Genomic DNA, 7,293 nt, shown 5'->3' on the forward strand with positions numbered 1-7,293 from the left:
GAATTTTGATAGAGATTGCATTGAATCTATATGTGCCTTTGGGTGGTATGAACATTTTAACAATATTAATTCTTCCAATTCATGTACACAAGTATATTTTCATTTATTTTTTAAAGTTTTTCCTTCAATGATCAACTGATCTTAGACAAGGGTTCCAAGGTCATCAATGGGGAAAGAATAGTCTCTTCAACAAATATCCAGTTGTCCCTGTTCAAAAATGGAGAAGAATGGAGTTGGACCCTCATCTCATATCATATAGAAAAATTAATTCAAAATGGATTAACAATTTAAATATAAAAGCCAAACAATAAAACTCTTAAAACAGGAATATATCTTATAACCCTGAATTTGGCAATGGATTCTTAAATTAACACCAAAATCATGAGCAACCAAAGAAAAACTAGAGAAATTAAACTTCATCAAAATTAAAAACCAGGGGAGTTCCCTGGTGGTCCAGTGGTTAAGAATCCACCTTCCAATGCAGAGGATGCCAGTTTGATCCCTCGTCTGGGAAATAAGACCCACATGCTGAAGGGCAACTAAGCCCACATACCACAGCTATTGAGCCCATGCTCCACAAGAGAAACCTGCGTACCACAGCAAAGAGCCCTCACATTGCAATGAAGACCCAGGGCAGTCAAATAAATAAAAATCAATTCAAAATATATCACTGAGTTAAATATAAAACATCAAAAATTAAAAACCAAACTTTTGCACAAAGGACATAAGCAAGAAAGTAAAAAAACCTACAGAAAACAAGAAAATATTTGCAGTCATAGTTCTAAAAAGGGTCTAGTATACAGAATATATTATATAAAGAACTCCTCAACAAAAAGACAAGCAACCCAACTGCAAAGCAGACAAAGAGCTTGAATAGGCATTTCTCCAAAAATGTACATTAGCCATTAGGAAAATGCAAATGAAAATCATAATACGAACCAATTCCACATCCATGAGGACAGCTATAAAAAAGAGAGAGAGAAAGAAAACAGAAAATACCAAGTGTTGCAGGGAATGTAGAGAAATGGGATCTCTCGTGTATTGCTTGCTTGTAGGAATATAAAATGAATGGTGCAGCTGCTGTTAAAAATAGTCTGGCAATTCCTAAATAAGTTAAACCTATTCCAGGTACATAACCAAAAGACCTGAAAACCAGTATCCAAACAAATACTTGTAAAAGAACATTCATAGCAGTACTACTCACAGTTACCAAAAAGTAGAAAGTACCCCAAGTACACCATTAGCTATATGGATAAACAAAATGGTATATATGTTCAGTGTAGTATCACTCATCCATAAAAAGGAATGAAGTACTGATACATGCTATAATGTGCAATGAACCTCAAAAACACTATGCTAAGTGAAGGAAGCCAGGCACAAAAAGCCACATATTGACTCCATTTATAAGAGATATCCAAAATAGATAAACCCAGGGACAAAAAGCAAATTGCTTGCCAGGACAATGGGGAAGAGGGTATGGAGACTGACCACTTCAAGAGGACAAGATTCTCTTTCGGCTTTAGTCATCTGCATAAGTGGCAAACCCCTTCTCCATTTTTTGGCACAAATATTATTTTTTATATTATTTATCATGTTTATGAATTGACTTCAAGTCCAATCAACCAGCCTTCCCAAACTTCTTTAAATTCAATTCTGCCTCTACATTATTCTTTCAGTTCAGTTCAGTTCAGTCACTCAGTTATGTCCAACTCTTTGTGACCCCATGGACTCTTTCCGACTCCACAGCACGCCAGGCCTCCCTGTCCATCACCAACTCACAGAGTCCACCCAAACCCATGTCCAGTGAGTGGGTGATGCCATCCAGCCATCTCATCCTCTGTCATCCCCTTCTCCTCCTGCCCTCAATCTTTCCCAGCATCAGGGTCTTTTCAAATGAGTCGGCTCTTTGCATGAGGTGGCCAAAGTACTGGAGTTTCAGCTTCAACATCTGTCCTTCTAATGAACACCCAGGACTGATCTCCTTTAGGATGGGATTCTCTTGCTTTTTTGATGATCCAGCGAATGTTGGCAATTTGATCTCTGGTTCCTCTACCTTTTCTAAAACCAGCTTGAACATCTGGAAGTTCTCGGTTCACATATTGCTGAAGCCTGGCTTGGAGAATTTTGAGCATTACTTTACTAGCGTGTGAGATGAGTGCAATTGTGCGGTAGTTGGAGCATTCTTTGGCATTGCCTTTCTTTGGGATTGGTATGAAAACTGTCCTTTTCCAGTCCTGTGGCCACTGCTGAGTTTTCCAAATTTGCTGACATATTGAGTGCAGCACATTTACAGCATCATCTTTTAGGATTTGAAAGAGCACAACTGGAATTCCATAGCCTCCAATAGCTTTGTTCATAGTGATACTTGCTAAGGCCCACTTGACTTCACATTCTAGGATGTCTGGCTCTAGGTGAGTAATCACACCATCGTGATTATCTGGGTTGTGAAGATCTTTTTTGTACAGTTCTTCTGTGTATTCTTGCCACCTCTTCTTGATATCTTCTGCTTCTGCTAGATCCATACCATTTCTGTCCTTTATTGTGCCCATCTTTGCATGAAATGTTCCCTTGGTATCTCTAATTTTCTTGAAGAGATCACTAGTTTTTCCTAATCTATTGTTTTCCTCTATTTCTTCACATTGGTCACTGAGGAAGGCTTTCTTATCTTTCCTGGCTATTCTTTGGAACTCTGCATTCAAATGGGAATATCTTTCCTTTTCTCCTTTGCTTTTTGCTTCTCTTCTTTTCACAGCTATGTGTAAGGCCTCCTCAGACAGCCATTTTGCCTTTTTGAATTTCTTTTTCTTTGGGATGGTCTTGATCCCTGTCTCCTGTACAATGTCACAAATCTCCATGCATAGTTCATCAGGCACTCTGCCCGTCAGATCTACTCCCTTAAACCTCCTTCTCACTTCCACTGTATAATCATAATGGATTTTATTTGGGTCATACCTGATTGGTCTAGTGGTTTCCCCCACTTTCTTCAATTGAAGTCTTAATTTGGCAATAAGGAGTTCATGATATGAACCTCAGTCAGCTCCCGGTCTTGCTTTTGCTGACTGTATAGAGCTTCTCCACCTTTGGCTGCAAAGAATAAAATCAATCTGATTTTGGTGTTGACCATCTGATGATGTCCATGTGTAGAGTCTTCTCTTGGGTTGTTGGAAGAGGGTGTTTGTTATGACCAGTGTGTTCTCTTGGCCTTTGCCCTGCTTCATTCTGTACTCCAAGGCCCAATTTACCTGTTACTCCAAGTGTTTCTTGACTTCCTATTTTTGCATTCCAGTCCTCTATGATGAAAAGGACATCTTTTTTGGATGTTAGTTCTAAAAGGTCTTGTAGATCTTCATAGAACCGTTCAACTTGAGCTTCTTCAGCGTTACTGGTTGGGGCATAGACTTGGATTACTGTGATACTGAATGGTTTGCCTTGGAAACGAACGTTAGTCTTTATAAAGCTATAATCACATAACTCCTCTGCTGAAAAACCAATAGCTCTTCATCACCTTTAGAATGATCTCTAGACAGGAAAGCTCAAATCTGGTACCCATCCTAACTTCTTAACCTTCTTTCCCGTTATTTATTTTCATTGACCCTATAACTACTGACTTTTTCCCAAAAAATACTTCATGCATTTTTATCTTTCTTCAGATTTTTCCCTCTGCCTGGAAAATACTTCCCAACACCTCTGCTGTCCAATTTTATATATTTTAATCCTATCTAATGCTCAACACCCAATTGATTACTACCCTAGTTAAGATTCTTTTTAAAAATCCCCAGGGCACTTTATCTGAACCTCTCTTATAGCAATTATTTTCTACTTTGAATTAAAAGGTATTTCTCAGGGCCTCAGGGCCCCTGTCTTGTTCCTTTGTACCTCTGTGCTTTACATATACCGAACCTGTCACCAGTCTCCATGCCTGTTCCCAGGCTTCTTCGCCTTTGGCATCTGCATATATGCTAATTATTCCAAATTACATTGTTCCACAAATTACCTTCACAATCACAATAGCTTCAAAATGAATCGGCTTACTCAAGAGACAGTGAGTTCTGGTGGAAACAGAGATTGTACATGTAATCACCTGAAATACTATAGAGATTATATATACCAGATACTGAAAGTGAAAGTCTTTAGGCACTCAGCTGTGTCTGACTCTTTGCGACCACATGAACTGTAGCCCACCAGGCTCCTCTGTCTATGGAATTCTCCAGGCAAGAATACTGGAGTGGGTAGCCATTCCCTTGTCCAGGGGATCTTTCCAACCCAGGGACCGAACCTGGGTCTCTGGCATTGCAGGGCGACTCTTTACAGTCTGAGCCACCAGGGAAGTCCCAAATACCAGATAAGGACAGAGAAAATCTTTAGTTTCCTTGTAACTTTGAAACCAAGATTATGATTTCTGTTTTCATAGAAAAATCATGGAGTATGTACTTATGGACATGCATATATGCGCAACCACACACATTAAATACATAGCAAATTTAAAGGTGATTAGCCCTGTGAATAATGGCACCCCACTCCAGTACTCTTGCCTGGAAAATCCCATGGATGGAGGAGCCTGGTGGGCTGCAGTCCATGGGGTCGCGAAGAGTCGAACATGACTGAGCAACTTCAATTTCACTTTTCATTTTCATGCGTTGGAGAAGAAAATGGCAACCCACTCCAGTGTTCTTGTCTGGAGAATCCCAGGGACGGGGGAGCCTGGTGAGCTGCCGTCTATGGGGTCGCACAGAGTCAGACACGACTGAAGTGACTTAGCAGCAGCCCTGTGAAGAAGGTTGAAAGTAGCAGTAGGGAGAAATTAAGGAGGACTTGTACATTTTACTTTATATACTTTGAATTTTTTAGGAGTATCTATTCAAGTATTGATGCTTTTGAACTATGGTGTTGGAGAAGACTCTTGAGAGTCCCTTGGACTGCAAGGAGATCCAACCAGTCCATCCTAAAGGAGATCAGTCCTGGGTGCTCATTGGAAGGACTGATGTTGAAGCTGAAACTCCAATACTTTGGCCACCTGATGCGAAGAGCTGACTCATTGGTAAAGACCCTGATGCTGGGAGGGATTGGCAAGAGGAGAAGGGGAAGACAGAGGATGAGATGGTTGGATGGCCTCACCGACTCAGTGGACATAGGTTTGAGTAAGCTCCGGGAGTTGGTGATGGACAGGGAGGCCTGGAGTGCTGTGATTCATGGGGTCACAAAGAGTCGGACACAACTGAGCGACTGATCTGAACTGAACTGATTCAAGTATTCAGTTCAGATCAGTCGCTCAGTTGTGTCTGATTCTTAGTGATCCCATGGACTGCAGCACACCAGTCTTCCCTGTCCATCAGCAACTCCCGGAGCTTGCTCAAACTCACATCCATCGAGTCGGTGATGCCATCCAACCATCTCATCCTCTGTGGTCCCCTTCTCCTCCCGCCCTCAATCTCTCCCAGCATCAGAGTCTTTTCCAAGGAGTCAGTTCTTCTCATCAGGTGGCCAAAGTATTGGAGTTTCAGATTCAGCATCAGTCCTTCCAATGAATATTCGGGACTGATCTCCTTTAGGACAGACTGCTTGTATCTTCTTACAGTCCAAGGGACTCTCAAGAGTCTTCTCCAACACCACAGCTCAAAAGCATCAATTCTTTGGTGCTCAGCTTTCTTTATAGTCCAACTCTCACATCCATACACGACCACTGGAAAAACCATAGCCTTGACTAGATGGACCTTTGTTGGCAAAGTAATGTCTCTGCTTTTTAATATGCTGTCTAGGTTGGTCATAGCTTTCCTTCCAATGAACAAGCATCTTTTAATTTCATGGCTGCAGTCACCATCTGCAGTGATTTTGGAGTTCCCCCCAAAATAAGGTCGGTCACTGTTTCTGTTGTTTCCCCACCTATTTGCCATGAAGTGATGGAACTGGATGCCATGATCTGAGTTTTCTGAATGCTGAATTTTAAGCCAACTTTTTCAGTCTCCTCTTTCACTTTGATCAAGAGGCTCCTTAGTTCTTCTTCACTTTCTGCCATAAGGGTGGTGTCATCTGCATATCTGAGGTTATTGATATTTCTCCCAGAAATCTTGATTCCAGCTTGTGCTTCATCCAGCATAGTGTTCCACATGATGTACTCTAAATAGAAGTTAAACAAGCAGGGTGACAATATACAGCCTTGACAGATTCCTTTCCCAATTTGGAACCAGTCTGTTGTTCCATGTCCAGTTCAACTTTGCTTCTTAACCTGCATTCAGATTTCTCAGGAGGCAGGTAAGGTGGTCTGGTATTCCCATCTCTTTTAAGAATTTTCCACAGGTTGTTGTTATATACACAGTCAAAGGCTTTGGCATAATCAGTAGAGAAGAAATAGATGTTTTCCTGGAACTCTCTTGCTTTTTTAATGATCCAGCAGATGTTAGCAATTTGATCTCTGGTTCCTCTGCCTTTTCTAAAACCAGCTTGAACATCTGGAAGTTCATGGTTCATGTATTGCTGAAGCCTGGCTTGGAGAATTTTGAGCATTACTTTACTAGTGTGTGAGATGAGTACAATTGTGCAGTAGTTTGGTCATTCCTTGCCATTGCCTTTCTTTGGGATTAGAATGAAAACTGACATTTACCAGTCCTGTGGACACTGCTGAGTTTTCCAAATTTGCTGACATATTGAGTGCAGCACATTTACAGCATCATCTTTTAGGATTTGAAAGAGCAGAACTGGAATTCCATCACCTCTACTAGCTTTGTTCATAGTGATGCTTCCTAAGGCCCACTTGACTTCACATTCCAGGATGTCTGGCTCTAGGTGAGTAATCACACCATGGTGGTTATCTGAGTCATGAAGATTTTTTTGCATAGTTCTTCTGTGTATTCTTGCAAGCTCTTCTTAATCTTTTCTGCTTCTGTTAGACCCATACCATTTCTGTCCTTTATTGTGCCCATCTTTGCATGAAATGTTCCCTTGGTATCTCTAATTCTCTTGAAGAGTTCTCTAGTTTTTTCCATTCTGTTGTTTTTCTCTATTTTTTTGTACCGATAACTGAGGAAAGCTTTCTCATCTCTCCTTGCTATTCTTTGGAATGCTGAATGCAGATGGGTATATCTTTCCTTTTCTCCTTTGCCTTTAGCATCTCTTCTTTTCACAGCTATTTGTAAGGCCTCCTCAGACAACCAATTTGCCTTTCTGCATTTCTTTTTCTTGGGGATGCTCTTGATCACTACCTCCTGTACAATGTTACGAACCTCCGTCCATAGTTCTTCAGGTACTCTGTCTATCCGATCTAATCCCTTGAATCTATCTGTCACTTTAACTATATAA

This window comes from Dama dama, chromosome 1, assembly GCF_033118175.1.
Source record: "Dama dama isolate Ldn47 chromosome 1, ASM3311817v1, whole genome shotgun sequence".
In the NCBI taxonomy this organism is placed as follows: domain Eukaryota; kingdom Metazoa; phylum Chordata; class Mammalia; order Artiodactyla; family Cervidae; genus Dama; species Dama dama.